The sequence below is a fragment of the Amblyomma maculatum genome, chromosome 9 (genome assembly GCF_055883805.1).
Source record: "Amblyomma maculatum isolate TAMU_Amacu chromosome 9, ASM5588380v1, whole genome shotgun sequence".
Lineage (NCBI taxonomy): Eukaryota > Metazoa > Arthropoda > Arachnida > Ixodida > Ixodidae > Amblyomma > Amblyomma maculatum.
Window position 1 is genome coordinate 95,896,659 of NC_139352.1, and position 17,412 is coordinate 95,914,070.

The 17,412-nt window shown below is 45.4% G+C and overlaps 1 pseudogene; it reads right to left on the bottom strand.

Moving 5' to 3' along the window:
- LOC146179788 (uncharacterized) overlaps positions 1–17,412 on the bottom strand; it is a 148,009-nt pseudogene that overhangs the window by 46,047 nt on the left and 84,550 nt on the right.

Consider the following 17,412-nt stretch of genomic DNA (forward strand, 5'->3'; position numbering starts at 1 on the left):
GTGATAGATAGCAAGATTTACAGATATTAAAATTGATTGTTAGATAATCATAGATAGTGAACGATAGTAATAGTTAGTGATAGTGACTTATAGTGATAGTTGCCGATAATGCGAGTGAAATGTAGTGATGGTGGTGATGAGCGATACTGATAGTGGTACTTGGTATCCAATGGTAATTGTGATAGTGATCGGTAGTGAGTGATAATGACACTGATAGTGACCGATAGCGAAAGTTGACATTGAACGGTAGTGATAGTTGATGACTTAGTGACCGATAGTGACGACAGTGATAGTTGGTGATAATAACCGATAGTAATAGTGACTGACAGCGATAGTCAGTGACAGTGATAGCAGGTAAAAAGGCAGGACATAGGTAGAGTAGAAAGAAGTACAATAGAAATAAAAGGAGGCAAAGACTCGCTATTCAGCTCTTAAGCAAAGCTAAGTGCAATCCGGGAAACTGCTGTGACCTGCGCAGGTTTTGTGCTGTATAAGCTGAAGTGCTTACTTCCAACACAACTCAGCTGTAATTTGAGCGTCGTTTTGGGTGTCCCTTCACTTCATCTGACCTGTTTGTTTACGGTGTTGAACAGACACGGGTAAGAATGGCATTCAACGTGAAACTATCTCAATTGGCTCTAATGTAAAAATAGGAACAACAATCAAGAATGGCTGTGCGGAGACAAAGGGTCCCGCGAGCCGCTGAAACGATAACAAAAATATTTCATGTGTGTTGACGATAAGCGTAAGACATGGGATAGTATTTTTGCTTACGTTGCTTCCGCTGCAACACTGCAATGGAGGCGCAAAAGCTTATGCCGGATGTTTCTCGCCGAGGCCTATGCGCCTGCATCGCTCTTACAATGGCGTTTTGACTTTCGTTGTGGTTTGTGGGGTTTAACGTCACGAAGCGAATCCGGCTATGAGATACGCCGTAGTGGAAGACTCCGGAAGTTTGATCACCTGGTTTTCTTTAACGTGCACTGACATCGCATAGCACACGAGCATCTTGCTTTTCGCCTCCATCGAAACCGGCCGCCGCGGCCGTGACTCGATTCCGCATCCTTGGCACAGGAGTCGAGCGCCGTAACCACAGTACTACTGCGACAGGGCCAATGGCGCTTTGGGAAAGGACCAATAAAAGGAAACTGTCGCATTTTAACATTTTAAGTGTGCCGGAGTACCCTGGTTCGAACCCGACCTCGGCGGCTGCGTTTCGATGGAGGCGAAACGAAGAGGCGTCCATGGGCTGTGCGATGTCAGCGCACGTTAAAAATCTCCAGGTGGTCGAAATTACTCTGTAGCCCTCCACTACGGCTCCTCTTTCTCTCTTTCCGCTTTCACTCCTACCTTCCTCCCTTCCCTTAAGGTGCGGTTGAGGTGTCCACAAAAAACAAGCGAGACAGTTACCGCGCCTTTCCCTTTCTATAAATCAATCAGTTTAAGCAAAACTTTCTAGGTATTAGCGTGTAGCAGATAGCGAAAAATAATGTCTTACATGTTCACGTCGTCATTCACGCTCGAGAGAAAGGCGCCGGTCATTTTGTGTACCAGCGAACATAAAATAGAGGAAAAGTAATTGCGAGCTTCAGGGTACTTTAGTTTACTATTTGGTGATACATAACTGAACCCGATTAAAATGCAACCACTTGCTCTCGTTACATTCATATTCAAAAACGGGGAAAGGGGTGCGCAAGAGACTCAACTGGAAGTGCTTATGTTTTAACGCGGTAGCGTTAAGGAGCTCGTGTCGTAGAAAAGCCGGTGTCGTCGGCGTCCAGTGAGCGATAAATTCCGGCATGCACTTCATAAATAAACATGCACTTCATAAATAAAAAGCAAGTTCCAAGATGGGCTGGGCGGGAATCGAACCAGGGTCTCCGGAGTGTGAGACGGAGACGCTACCACTCAGCCACGAGTTTTTTTTTTTTTTTTTTTCTTTATTGCCGGTCGTCACCAACACACAACAAAACCAACAAAAACGCGCTACAATCAAATTCTCACAGCAGAGCGGTTACCACAAGCATGACACTTAATACAGAAGCCGGCAGGCTCATACGAGTTGCCTTTGTCAAGTTAAAATTCCTTCAGCTCGCATAGTGGTTCGACTCTTAAAATCCAGTCTGGCACAGTGGTCTTCAATTTGTGCATTTCAACCAATGCGTGTATACTCTCGCGGAAGTAGAGCCTTGCAGGGCGGGCGTCAGGGTCACAGTGAAAACCCGCCATTCTGGACCGCCATAGACTGTGCAGGCCTATTAGCATAACCGTATCAAGTGGAATCCCATCATTATTTTCAGTTGGCAGGAATCTAATCCCGTATGAGTCTAATGGTAATTCTTCTTTAACAGTTCGTTGCAGCACGTCCCAAAAATAGACGCCCTCCCAACAGTGCAGAAATACATGGTCTATTGTCTCTGGCTGTTTACATATTAAGCAAAGTGAACCCCATGGCAGATAAAAGCCCTTGCTTTCAAAAAAAGTTTGTACCGATAATGTTCCCGTATGTAACTTAAAGAAAAACGTCTTTACCCCAGGAGAAACTGGCATTCTTTTGAACCGCTTCAGTACGTCTTGACCTAGACGGCCGCTATACAAGGCTCTGTACACAGGAACAGGGAAGAAGTCGTCACAAACAGCTTTATACAGGTTCTTCTTTTTCACTGAACTTAAGTATTCTGCCGAGAAGCGAGCTGACAGAATTCGAACACTGCTGACAATCTCTTTGAAAAAACTAGAAAGACGCCCTGGCATGCTTTCCGTAGCAACAACGAAATTGGGCAACGCCCGCGCGAGCCTCACTTGGCACACAGTGCGCAAAAAGGGGTCGGTAACGTCGCGAAAGAAAATAAATCTGTTTACAAGCTGGCGCACAAATAAATGAGCAAGCCCGAGACCTCCGTCTTTAATTGGCCGGAACAGGTTATCCCGACTACATCTTTCCCAGCTTGATGCCCATACAAACACAGCAAAGATTCGGTGTAGCTTTTGAACACTCAACCTAGAACAATGAAGTGCTTGCATGACGTACCACACCTTGGCAACAAAAAATAGATTACACACAGTGGCTCGTGCAAAGATAGACAGCGGCACTCCTTTCCACTTGTCAGCCTTCCCCCGTATTTCCTGAACTTGGGCTCGCCAAAATGGCTTGCTGTCTTCATAGAATTCTAGAGGTACACCCAAATACTTCACGGGTGTTGTAACCCATGTAACGTTGGCAAAAAAGTCAGGCGTTGATGTCCACGCCCCGTGCCAGAAGCCAAGACACTTTCCCCAGTTTACTGGACTTCCTGTGGTCGCACTAAAATCTTTCACAACTTCAACTGCGGCGCAAATACTTTCTTTGTTCGCACAAAACACTGCCACATCATCAGCGTACGCCAAAAGTTTGACCTCAGACTTGTACAGTTGAAAGCCCTGAACAGATGGATTTTGCACAATAGACAGGCATAAAGTTTCGATATAAATGCAGAATAGAAGAGGGCTGAGGGGACAACCCTGACGTACCGAACGCCGCACATTTATGGGTTCCCCTAATACTTTATTAACAATCAATCGCGTTGTGCAGTTTCGGTACGCCAGGGCTATCGAAATGACATAACTGAAGTAGAATGGAATGGAAGCCTCGTGACAGATAAGAACGACATAGCACGTGCATTCTTCGACTATTATCAGGAGCTGTTTGCTTTTCGGGACATGAAGTTGGAGACGTTTAAGCAGGTGTTTCTTTTCTCCTTGCCACGACTGAATGCCACCACAAGAGAAAAGTTAAAGCAGCCGATTTCTGAGGACGAGGTTGAAAGCGCCATTGATAATCTGAACCCAGGAAAGTCGCCTGGGCCGGATGGTTTGAGCGCAGCCTTTTATAAAGCATTCAAGCTAGATCTGTCCCCATTGTTAGCTGCAGTATTTAACGATGCCTATGAACTTGGTGCACTCCCTCCTTCGTTCGCATCCTCACATACAGTGTTAATTCCTAAGTCAAACCAAACAGAGAAACTAAAATTTGTGACGTCATACAGGCCTATTTCTTTAACAAATGTGGATTACAAAATACTGATGAAAGTTCTGGCAGCCAGACTACAGACAGTAATAAAACATATCGTTGGTTCCCACCAGACGTGTGGTATGAAGGGCCGGTCTATTATAACAAATATTCATAAGGCGAGGTGCGTGCTGGAATGTTGTGACGTTGCTTGCGCGAGGGTCGCGCTTCTTCAGCTCGACCTAGAAAAGGCGTTTGACTGTGTTCCACATGATGCATTGTTTGCAATATTGGATTATATCAATGTCGGTTCTATTATCACTCAGCCACGAGTTCGATGCTTGAAAGCGGTACAAAAGCGCTTCTAGTGAATGCGGTGTTGCCTTAGAAACATGCCGTAGAACGTTATACTGCAGTGTATATCGGTAATTATGAGCATGTTACTTACAGAAGTCGCAGTTACACGAGTAGCGAAGTACATTTCCGCTACATTTCTTCTGCTCTGCGCACATGCAGAGCCATCTTGCGGCAAACACAGAAGAACCCCTCCTCGCAATGTGCGGCGCTGCCCCGACACGTGGCGCGCCACTCGCCCCTGACTTTTCGCCGTGCACCCTCACAGGTTGTAGAATCAAGCGTCTTTCCTTTCTTTAGATCACTATCTTCGCTCACCCGCTTCTCCCCTTCGGGCCGCGCGGGTACCGTTGCGAGGATGCCCCAATACCCTTGCGTTTAGTAAGTTTTCTCGACGAGGTGCAATAACGCTATCGCGTTCCACTCTTGAAGGCGAAGCTTAAAGGGCCACTGTCCAGGGAAGGCCCTTTTAAACAAAGGAGCCCAGTGTTTCGATCAGGTACCGGAGATAGTCTGTGCAAAATGCTACAGTGACACGCGCGCCGCAAAGCATCGAAAATACAATTCAAAGCTCTCTCATGCTCTCCTTTGGGAAGCCAGCCTCCCCGCTTCCTGCGCTGGCCCGACGGGCCACGATAATGACGTACGTATCGGGAACGATGTCCATTGGTCCGTCTCGCTGACTGACGGGAGAAGGATGGGTGTCTACCGCTCGCAGCGCGCTTTTCCCTCGCCACGGCCAGACTGAATCCAGCGGCGCGCGCTCCCTCAACCGTTTTTTTTTTTCGCGCTTGCGGAGAGCCACGCCCCACCTCCCGCCAAACGCGGAGGAGGAAGGGGAATTTGTATTGCGGAGGCTAGACGACCTCGGGCAGGAGAGTGAAAAACCTTTGCGAGGGAACGGAAGGAGAGAGGCATGACAGAATCGGGTGATTGCGGTGGCTGTAACTGCGTTATTAGTTACTCTTTTCAAAAACATTTTGCGGCCTTGCGTTCTAGGGGCGAAGTCCCACAGTCAGCGGGGAAGAAAATATTTTCGACCGGAGGGTGGACAGTGGGCCTTTAAGCGTCCTCCAAATTTTTGTTGTGGTCATCGAAAGTAGATGCGTAGGCAGATGTTATTTCATCTCGACGGTTTTAACTAACTGAAACATGCGAAAAGTGCTTTATGCTGCAGAGAATATTGTGTTTTAATATTTCGCCTTTACCATGCGGCAAGGTGCGTAGTAATAGGAAAATGATGCTAAGAATGTCATTCCATTTCCTCCTTTTATCAAATACCGAAGCCCGCAGACAGAGCAGGACTGGAATTACATACCACTCGACGGCGCTATGCTTTCTGAAACCAGAGCGCCGAACATATCGGTCAGTGAAAAAGAGCACAAGGAAGGAGGGAAGGTAACTAGGCGACGCCCGATATGCTCTACGCAGCTCCAACACGCTGAAGAGTCTGCCATTAAGTTGAGGTGAGAAAAGGCGTTTGGTTCGAACCCGACCTCGGCGGCTGCGTTTCGATGGAGGCGAAACGAAGTGGCGTCCGTGTGCTGTGCGATGTCAGCGCACGTTAAAGATCCCCAGGTGGTCGAAATTACTCCGTAGCCCTCCACTACGGCTCCCCTTTCTCTCTTTCCACTTTCACTCCCACCTTCCTCCCTTCCTTTACGGCGCGGTTCAGGTGTCCACAGAGCAAGTGTGACAGTTATTGCGCCTTTCCCTTCCTGTGAACCAACCAACCAACTAATCCAACTCATCCAAAATGGCATGCCGATGTTCCCGGGATAACGGATGACGCTAAAGTCATGTATCAGAAAACCGCTCGGTGATGCCTTGCTGCGTCGGATTTTGTACGGGGTATCCGGACAATGTTGGCACTACTGTAGGTAGATTGCGTCGTCAGGCAATAGGTTTCCGGGAGTGCCACTTAATTCTGGCAGCTACTGGATGATGTCGTGTTGTTCTTTCAACGCGTGGTGTTGTGCCTCTTTACGACTACTTGTTTGTGGTCCTCATGGCGCGATACGTATTTGAAACAATTTATGATGGCTTTAGAATCACCGAAAACATTTTGTTTTATGGTAGCACGGAAATATGTTTGAACTAGAGCACGCGATTCAAACTCGAATCATACAAAACTAATTTAAACATGACACTCAAGTATCCTACGCTGCTTAACTAGTCGGGAAGACCTAAACCTTTAGCGTGGTCAAGAAAGAATTGCTTTTAATGCTCTCCCCCTTACTACATACCGATATCATATTCTGGTAGTCAAAGCCGAAACATCATTATACTGTTCCCTTTTCTTATCGTCGGTGTGCAATGCGAGGAATAAAGTAATTTACTGAAAGAAGAAATAGAGAGGTCGGTCGGAAGTAATGTGGTCTTCGCCTCCCACTGCGCACAAGGGAGGAAGGTGAAGGGGAAGTAAAAGGAGAGGGAAGGTGCAAATCGAGAGACGATGAAGAGGGACGTAGGACAATGAAATGGTGTGAGTAACAGAGGAGACCACGCACACCCTGGGTAGCACTTTTTTCGCGTAGAGTCGACGTGTTGCAGATGCAGAACTTGTCTCCCACATACACTCTAGTTGTGACTGCATACGCAGACCCTACACAGTTGCAGAGGAGACCTCTGCACATCCTCATATGCTGACAGCTGTTGGTGCACATGCATGCCACGCTCTACTGAAGAAGAAGCTCTAAGTACATACACAGATGCCAGGCCACAAACTCCTGAGCATATGTGTGGTTTGCACTGCAAGCCGTGAAGGCGCGCCCGTCATAGCACACGCAGTATTAGGCAGGAATGTAGGCCTATGAATTTAGGCTGCAGGCCCTGAAATATTCTACATTCACCCATTCATCAGTGGTTAAGCAACGGTATGGGCCATTACGGGTTTTGCTCGACTTTGCTCAAACACTTATCAACCTTCGTGCACTGCCGCTATTCAAATCTTGACAGAAGTGGTCAATGCGTTTTCTTTAAGAGACACAATGCAATAATGCCTAAACAGCGCCGGTTTGAGTGAGTACACCTTCTTAAGAAACATTTTTCACATTTTTTTCTTCGCATGTAGATTGTACAAACGTCATTGTTGTTTAAACAACTCTGTGGTTTAAGGCGAAAGTCTTTCTTTACTAATGCGTGGCGTCCGTAGAAATTGTGGTCAGGAAGCGTCTTTCGCACTGGCAAGAAACAAATGCCTCCACCGTGAATAGAGCCACTAATACTCCCATCCCCTTGCGAGTGTGCAAACCAGTACTCCACGTCGGGCTCTTGAGAAACAAATCGTAATTCTTCTTGCCTAGCGTGAGGATAATAGTGGTGAGGACAATGACGCTACAGTAGCGATGACAATGACGTCCGGACATTTCGTTGACAATGATGATAACAACAATAGTGATGATGATAGTAGTAGTACTGACAATAACAAGGCAGTAATAATCAGAATGGTGATAGTAGCGATGACAATGAGAGTAAATTTAGTTAACTATATTCGTGATAGTAGCCATTACAATGACAATGCCGTTATGAAAACAGTCCTGTAATGTGGCTTTCCCCCTTTCCGCTTTAAGAAGACTTTAGTCCAGTCTTGTAATGCTATGCAATTACGGGTTCGGTTACACCCTTAGAGAGCCGTCTTTTAAATGCTGGCATTTTAACGCACAGGTGTACATCCATCCATCCGTACGCATGCGTTCGAGGGAAGTGTCGCACTTCTTCGTAAGATTCTGTTGGGCACTGTTTGCCTTTTGAAACTGTCAGCGAAGAACTTCAGTTAGTTGTAGCAGAGAATTAATAAAACTAATACTAGAGCAAATGTGATGGCGGCACTTCCATGTATACCCTCTCCACTCGTTTGCAAATCGTGTTCGTAGACATGATGGTACATGATGGTATACTGAAGCAAGCGCCCTCTAGTTATAGGTACAGCAAGCGAAACGATACGAAACTATCGCAAGTACGCTTTTATCAAACATTATATCCCTTACAGCTGTTAAAAAAATAAAGTGCGAAAAATTTTTTGTATAAACTTTATGGTTTATATATCTTCTTTTAGAGTTTTAGTGCGACTAAAGCAAATATAATTAATAAGAGTACCATCAGGGAGCTACACGAGTGTAGCACAACCTCCTCGCCGCGCTTAACCCTCTGAGTGGTAGAAAGTGACCGGTCGTGACCTTAGGAGCGGTTGGAACGCCATCATGACGTCACATCCGGTTAGATCTGATAACCGAAACTGACACCACCATGACGTCACATCAGGTTATGACCGATGACTTCACCAGGCTATTCACGCATGTACGAAGCTGACCCCGCCGGGCGTCCAATCAAGGCGTCCGTGCTGCGCCTTTCATTTGACATTTCCTCGAACGCCGCACCGCACAGCATATAAGCAGATGCAGTAAAGCAGGAATAAGCAACTTGTCAAATTAGCAGCCAACTTCAGTAAACATCACGCTAAAATTTCAGCAACCACTGTGTTGTTAAGGCTTTCGCCTCATCGCACTTTAGTGATCCAAAGTGCCATCGAGATTTTGTGTTAATGTTGTGGTAATTAGTGCGCAGCGCCATTTTACAATAATGTGCAAGTTGAACTTTCCCATTGGGCTAATACTGAATGTTCAGTTCAGTTCAGTTCAGGCGTTCAGTCGTGTCCGACTCTTCGTGACCCTATGGACCATGTCACGCCACGCTTTCCGGTCTCTCACTATCTTCTTAACATCACATAGCTTCATCTGCAATGCCTCGAGAATGCCATCTAACCATCGCGTTCGCTGCCTACCCCTTCTCCGGCGACCCTCAACCTTTCCCAACATCAAATCTTTCTCCAGCGACTCCTCTCTTCTCATCAGATGACCAAAGTAGCTGAGCTTTAACTTTAGAATTTGACCCTCCAATGAGCAGTCAGGGTTTATGGTTGACAATATCGACTGATTTGATCTTCTGGCAGTCCAAGGAACTCTTAAGAGTCTTCGCCAGCACCACAATTCAAACGCGTCAATTCTTCGGCGGTCAGCCTTTTTCACAGTCCAACTCTCGCATCCATACATCACAACTGGAAAGATCATAGCACGGGTTATACGGATCTTGGTTGGCAGACTAATGTCTCTGCTCTTTACTAGGCGGTCAAGGCTAACCATTGCTCTCTTTCCCAGAAGCAGGCGTCTCCTAATTTCATGGCTGCAGTCTCCTTCCGAGGTAATCTTGGCACCCAAGAACAGAAAATCTGTCACAGCTTCCACTTCTTGTCCATTGATGCTCCAGGACTTGATAGGGCAAGACGCCATGATCTTCGTCTTTTTAATGTTCAGTTTAAGCTCAAACTTCTCGCTCTCTTCTTGTACGCGCATCAGAAGTCTCTTGAGTTCCACTTCACTTTCTGCCATTAAAGTGGTATCATCCGCATATCTAAGGTTGTTGATACGTTTTCCAGCAATCTTCACTCCAGCTGAAGACTCGTCCAGACCGGCCTTCCTCATGATGCACTCTGCATATAGGTTAAATAGGCAGGGTGACAGTATGCAGCATTGCCTCACCCTTTCTCAATCGGAAACCAATCAGTAAGACCATGCCCAGTTCTGACTGTGGCCTCTTGCCCTTCATAAAGGTTCCTGAGGAGACAGATGAGGTGAATTGGAACTTCCATCTCTTGGAGAGCTTGCCACAATCTGCTGTGATCTACGCAGTCAAACGCTTTCGCATAATCAATAAAGCAGAAGTAAATGGGTTTCTGGAAATCTCTTGCTTTTCCATGATCCAGCAAAGGTTGGCAAATTGGTCTCTAGTTCCTCTGCCCTTGCGAAACCCAGCTTGCACGTCCGGAAGCTCCCGATCCACATACTGCTGCAGCCTACCTTGCAGGATTTTTAACATCACCTTGCTAGCATGCGAAATAAGCGCGATCGTGCGGTAGTTGGAACAATCTTTGGCACTGCCTTTCTTTGGAATGGGGATGTAAATTGACCTCCTCCAATCCTGTGGCCACTGCAGGGTTGTCGAAATCTTTTGACATAATGTATGCAGTGTGTTAACAGCGTCGTGGTTGAGGTTTTGAAGCAACTCAGCTGGGATACCATCAATTCCGCTAGCTTTTTTCTTAGCAAGGCTGGCTAAGGCCCATTCAACTTCACTCTTCAGGATGCCCGGCTCGAGATCAGCAATCACAACCGTCCTATGTTGGGTTTGCACATCCGGGTCCTTCTTGTACAGTTCTTCTGTGTATTCTTGCCACCTCTTCTTTATCTCTGAGGCTTCAGTGAGGTCCTTGCCTCGTTTGTCCTTAATCACGCCCAGCTTAGCACAGAAGCTTCCTTTGATATCTTTGATTGTCTTATACAGAGCTCTTGTGTTCCTTAATTGGCTGTTGTCCTCAACTGCTTGACACTGTATGTTCAGGAAGGCATTCTTATCTCTCCTTGCTATTTTCTGAAAATCCGCATTGAGAACCTTGTATCTTTCTCTTTCCCTCATACCTTTTGCCACCCTCCTTTCTTCAGCTATTTGCAAAGCCTCTTCAGATAACCAGTTTGCTTTTTTGCATTTCTTTTGCTTTGGAACTACCTTAGTAGCAACTTCTTGTATTATATCACAAACATCAATCCACATCTCTTCGGGCTCTTTGTCTTCTAGATCTAATTCTTGAAATCGATTCCTCACTTCCACAGCATATTCTAATGGAATCTGATCCAGATTCCATGTACGGTGGGATATATTTAGCTCGCCAATAGCGGAAAATTGCTGCTAGACCATCGAAAAACGACACTCTATTGGAAAATATTTTACCCGCATGCGTCGTAATATGCGCGAGTTTTTACGACATACTCTTGCTTGCGCTGAGAATAGCAATTTTTCAAGATACTGCCTCATCGAGCCTTGACTAAGATGTGGAAACATATTTGCATAACAAACTGCACAATAGAGTAGTTCTTCAAAGCTACCCTAGGAATAAAATTGGCAGTGTCTTAGCTCCGGTTAAGCCTAGTTAAGCTGCGAAAGCAACAGCTGAATTTCTATGCTTAGGATAGCCTAGTCTATGTGCTGAGCAGCGGCCGGGCTCTCTTTCTCCATAGTTGGTCGATTCTGTTTGCGCGCTCCTAGCTATATATGCACCACACACACACCTCTTCTACGCACAACCAACGGAGATAGTGATGAGCAGCTGGCGCCGGCTGCGGTTATGACGTCATATTTCCGGCACCGGTAGAGCGCGGCCGCGACGGCAGCTCCGACACACCAGCCGCTGCCTGTGACGTTACGCGGCTTCTCGCGCATGCGCAGCTTGGCCCGAGCTGTGCCACGCGAAATGGTTTGACGACTAGCGTAGTGTTGCTTTCGCAACAGAAGCACAGCGTGAGGTACGTCATTGTGTCACAAGAAAAGGAAACCAAAAGTGAAATACAGATCAAATAGTTAACAAAAATGCTGTCTTCACCTGGCTATACTGTCTGAAAATTACCAAGAATTTCTTAATTGAATTTCGGGCAAAACAAGACCATTGCTTCAGTCCAACAGCCTACTGTGACATAGCAGGGGAATTTGTTCAGTTTCGTTTATCAAATATCTACAAATTTGGATTTTATACCGTATTATAGGTTGGGCTATAGTCGGAGGCGGTCCATGCTGAAACTTTTTGGGCACGAACATTACAAGCATAGAAAAAGAGGTCTCTGGTTAAACAAGAAAAAAACAACCACTCAATAATTTGAAAGCTACCCGCAAAAATTTCTGCCTATATTTAATCGACATATCTTAAGGCTCACGGGTGTGCTCAGAAACTGTCCATCTGCAGAGGGTGTGATACCGTTTGTCTCGATGATTGACATGATTTATGAGTGAAAGAATAGTTTATGAGGCATAGTGTAAAACTATCTGTGTGCAAAATTTCATTTATAGGCAAGAAAGCCGATTAAACGTCGAAATAGCCATGGACGTCATAACAGCCACGTACGTTGAAATGGTCCGAAAAGCGTACAAAAACGTTGCAAAGATTTAATGTCAGGCCGCTACATTGCATTACAACATCGAAAACAGTTAACATTAAAAGAAGAATAAAGTAGTAAAGTATTACTGCACAGGGATCCCTCGGTGGTATTCTCATGTGATAACTGATTAATTTGTAATCTAATTTCTTTCATCTCCTGTTTCCGTTTTGCTTTCAACAGCCGAGTGATGGCTGCGACGCCAAAGCCAAGTCTAGGTCGCGTGACAGGCGAAAACAAATAGCCTTATAATTGTTCCTATGTACGACGCTAAAGCCAGCCTACCTCAAGAAAGGAATCACAAGTGAAAAGTTGGCAACCATATTGCTTCTTTTTTTTTCATGCCATGCGTGGCCTGGACTTGAATGTGAAGTCAAAGCCATCTCTCGGCTGCTGAAACGTAAACCAAAACTGGAGAGAAAAGAAACTTATTTATCGGTCGTTAGAGAAAACCGTGTAGGGATCCGTATACAGGAATGTCCTGAATTATTAGCAAGAAGGAAACTACCACCGAAATGTTTTGTCTATACTTCTTTAAAGGAGATCTATGTGCCGTTTTCAGATGGCGGGAGGTTTGGATCTGGAAGGCGCCGCCCCTCAAGGTCTCACATAACCTATCGGCCTATCATCATTCATACATCGTCCCCAGCAAGTCCCCCTCCTCCTGGATGTCGGGTGGGGCAGAGGCTTTTGTTTCGGGATGACGACCATACCCTGGTACGGGGGCATACATGCAGTGACACGCGCGTAGCGGTTACACCTAACATTATGTCAACAGTGTTTAAGGTCCCCACTGTGACAGCAGGCCAAACACAAGTGAACCGGACCTTCATTTGACCTTGGATGTCTTGAAGGACAACCGTAACCTTGGAGTGCTTCATATTGATACTGTAATGGCACCCCCAGAGACTGTGCAGATAATCGGCAACGTGCTCCACAAGCCTATGGACGCTTGTTTGCCGAGGTGACGCTGCTCATGACAGGTGAAACCAGACCTCCCTGCGAACTCGTGCGAGTACCTCATGAAGGCCCGGAACACTGCGTTTATATGCAGTGGCGCACCTGGCTGATCCGACTTGGTACGTGCACTCAACGAGCAAGATGACAAGCTGTTTCACTGCATGCTTAAGCAACGGGTGAAGGTACCTGACAGTCTGATGTGGCACTCCTGTAATATTCAAGTAGCCACTCGACGGAGGAGGGCTGCTGGGAGTAGGCACTGTACAAGAATATGCACCTTGTCTTCACGATCATCACTGAACGGGCAAACTGAATGCATGGTCGCTCGTGTAAACGCTCTGCTACGGATGGGGTGACAACCGTGTGCAAGGCGATACATGAACGTTGTGCCTCCAACAAATTTTTACTACAGCGCTTCATCGATGCGCAGTGAGGGAGGAATGAAAATGGACCTGAGGGTATACGTCTCTGCTGTATTGAATGAAAAGTCTGTTACTACGACAAGAATGTACTAAATACCATTTTCGTACTTTCTGAAAGCGAAAAAAAAAGTAATTTAAGATATTTCTCACTCTAAAGGAGTGGATGTGTCTGCCATAGCTGCAGCTTCCTTTTACACAGAAGCGACACTTGTGATTCCTGTTCTCAGAGCAGGCTGGCTTTGGCGTTACAGTGATGTGAAACGACAAAGGAACGATAATATCGCTGTATGTTTTTATCCCTCACGTGACCTAGGCTTGGCCTTTGACGTCACAACCATCGCTCGGCTATTGAAACCGACACAAGCGAGAAAAGAAATTTCATTATAAATTATTCAGCGGTCATGTATGCTTTAGAAAATTGGGGTGCTTACCTGTCGTTGTTGTCGCCGTTAGTGCATAAAGTGGAAATTTATGCGGCGTAGGTGAGGACTCCTCGTCCGACGGTATTTTCGGAGGCCCACGAATCTTCGAAGCGGGCCCACTTTTCTGCGTGGTCTCGCTTGCGCGCACACCTGTAGGAGGAAGGAAGACATCATTTGCGCACTTATTATTGCGGAAGTATTAAGTGATTATTTTTGAGGAGTTTGTCACCAGAACTTCATCGGTAGGATTGCGTCGAAGTGAGAGACGATAGGAAAAAGCGAATGGTTGGAGTCGATAGAGGATGAAAAAATGTCGTAAAGGAAAATATGGTGCACGTAGAACTATTAGTTGATTAGAGCGAATCAAGTCAACTAGACGTCGAAGTAGTCCAACGGGAGAATGTTTAGTCCAGTGCGATCACTTGATGCCTCAATTACGGTCGCGTGGTACCTCACTTCCTGCCGCGTTACTGTGAAGACGTCGGAATAGCGACGTAGTTATGTCGACTTCAGATGTAACGTCAGTGTGTGACGTCATTGTTTATTTATTTATTTATTTATTTATTTATTTATTTATTTATTTATTTATTTATTTATTTATTTATTTATTTATTTATTTATTTATTTATTTATTTATTTATTTATTTATTTATTTATTTATTTATTTATTTATTTATTTATTTATTTATCAAAGGTCTGGGGACATGACATGAGGGATTGGCTATGAAATTTAATATGAATTCAAAATATCTTCGATGGCGGTTTTGTATTGGCTGAAGTTGGTGATGGTTGCCACTTCGGATGGAAGGCCATTCCAGTCTCGAGCTGTTTTCAAGAAAAAAGGCTCATAATATGTATCGGTGCGGGCTTTCATTACATAGACGGCGTTAGGGTGAGAGTTACGAGAAATGCGATGAGCGCGTGAGATAGGAGTAGTTTCAGGATCAAAGGTATGATAAAATTCGTGATATAAGGAAAGATGAGCGATCTTGCGACGACAGGCCAGTGAAGGAAGGTTAAGCCGAGATTTAAGTGCGGAGAGGCTGGTGTGATATGAATAGTCGGAACAAATAAATCTTGCAGCGCGATTGTGGACAGATTCTAGAGTTTCAATAAGGTCAGTCAAAGAAGGATCGTACGGGGCACATGCAAACCCTAATTTCGACCGTGCAAATGTTAGGTAAGCATGTAATTTTATTGAACGGAGTGCTAGGCAAGGTTACGGCGTAAGTACCCTAAAATTTGGTTAGCTGAATTAGTTATATGAGGAATGTGTTGCGACCAGGTTAAATCTTTGCTCAAGTGGATGCCGAGATATTTATAGGAGTCTACTGATGTAATGGGGATATTGTTAATTGTATAAATCGCGTCCAGGTGGTTGCGAAGGCGGTGGAAAGAAAGAAGAGAGGTTTTAGTAGAATTTAATGACATTAGCCAAGTGTTACCGAAAATGGACGTATTTGGACATTAACGAGCCGAATAAACGAGTGAAAGTATATGACGTAGAAAAGACGAGGTTGCTGTAGTAGCTGCTACCGTGTCCTAATGGCGCAGCCTAGCAACGTGTGGCTTGCTTACGCATTTCCCTAATGCGGGTAGCCATAGTGATATCAAACTTTTTTTTTTAGTCGCGAAGCTGCATCTGTTACCAGAATTTGATGACCTCAATCTTACCTAATATTTGTCCTCTTCCCTTTTATGAAAAGAAGTTTCAACGTGATGATATTAAAGGCCCCGTTCTGCAGAAGATCGGGCTTCGATGATGTGTGCGAAAAATCACGGGAACGACTCTGGCGTGTGGCACTTGGCGGCTGACATGGCCAGGCACTTATTGATCGTAAGGCTGTCTGACGTCACACGACCATATGACTTGGCCGATATATGGCACAGCTTCCGATCTGGGTCTTTTCTTTGAAACGAGAGGGTGAAATCAGAATCATTCTTCTGTGAACTTTGCCTTCTATGTGAGACCCGCTAACCCTAGAGGACGCAAACACGCTTATGTGACTTGGTCAAGCGGATCTTTGCATCTATGTCGGGTGGTTTTTCATATCAGTGTGTATGTTAAAAGGTATGTCTGGGATATTAGGGGAACAAATTAAGGCATTAGCAATTAAATTAAGCGTGTAGTGAAGTTCATGTATGCGAACAAGGAGAGAGTTGTAAAATGGGAGCCACTCGCGCTGTCGTGTCATGCCGTTAAAGGCTGAGGTCAAGTTCCCCCTCCCCAAATTTTTTCTCCCCCTGTACTAGCTGTATTGAGCCCCATCTATTCCCTTCGTCCCTCTTCTTCACGCCACGTATAGAGTACCTGGCGGTTGTAAACGTAACTTAAAGACGAGGTCGCCCGCCCTCGTCAACCACAAACTAGGCACTGAATCTACAGGCTTGAATAAAAATGCTCTCTCTCTCTCTTATCGGTTTCTGGGCCCATTATTAACTTTTTTTCGAGAATCAATCCCTCGGTGGAATATTTTATCAGCATGTCTTACTATCTAGAGAGGCGGACGTGTCCAAGGACTTATTTCGTATACGACCGTGAAATACTCTGCAATAATATTTTAAGAAGCTCTCAAGCTCTTCATCGCTGCAGAGAAAGCGGTAACGATTCAGTGCAATTTCGCGCTCGCTTCCATCTCAGTTTCCATTCATGTACAGACAGAAAGCAGAGCTACTAGACGAAGAATTTGGAGCAGAATTCATCTGGTAGTCATGTTTCTGGCTTGTTTGCGTTAGGCATTCAAACCGATGACACAAGTACATGCACTTTATGCATTTAAACTCTTACGTTAGGCGTATTCAGAGATGTAAGACAGATACTTCGCCTTTCTAATGTCCCCTAAAACCCAGACACGTTTAACATTTGACGAAATTATGTGCCACTTACAATGCCAGATCGCCAAACAAAATCATGCCAAACCACGCTCAAAAGTGCTAAAATGTCTTAATCGGTTTAGGCGAACTTAAACTTCGGCTAATTTTACGCAACAGCATATATATAGCTCGTTCAGCCGAAAAGGCGCTGTTGCCATGACCTGGCACCGCGCCAATGGTACACAAACGCCTTTTCTGGTTTAATTTCTGACTAAGGCACCTCAAGCATAAGTTGAGCTCCCAAACATGGAATGGTTAGTGCCTCTTATAAGTGAAGCAGTGTCTGTATAGTCTGGTCTCTTGCTTGAGTTCACTGCGCCGTAACGTTTATGATGTACTTTCTTATCTGCAGCCCGAACTCAGTGTCAATCATCAGGGCTGTAAAACAACGCGCGCATTTGTAAGTTTGTGCC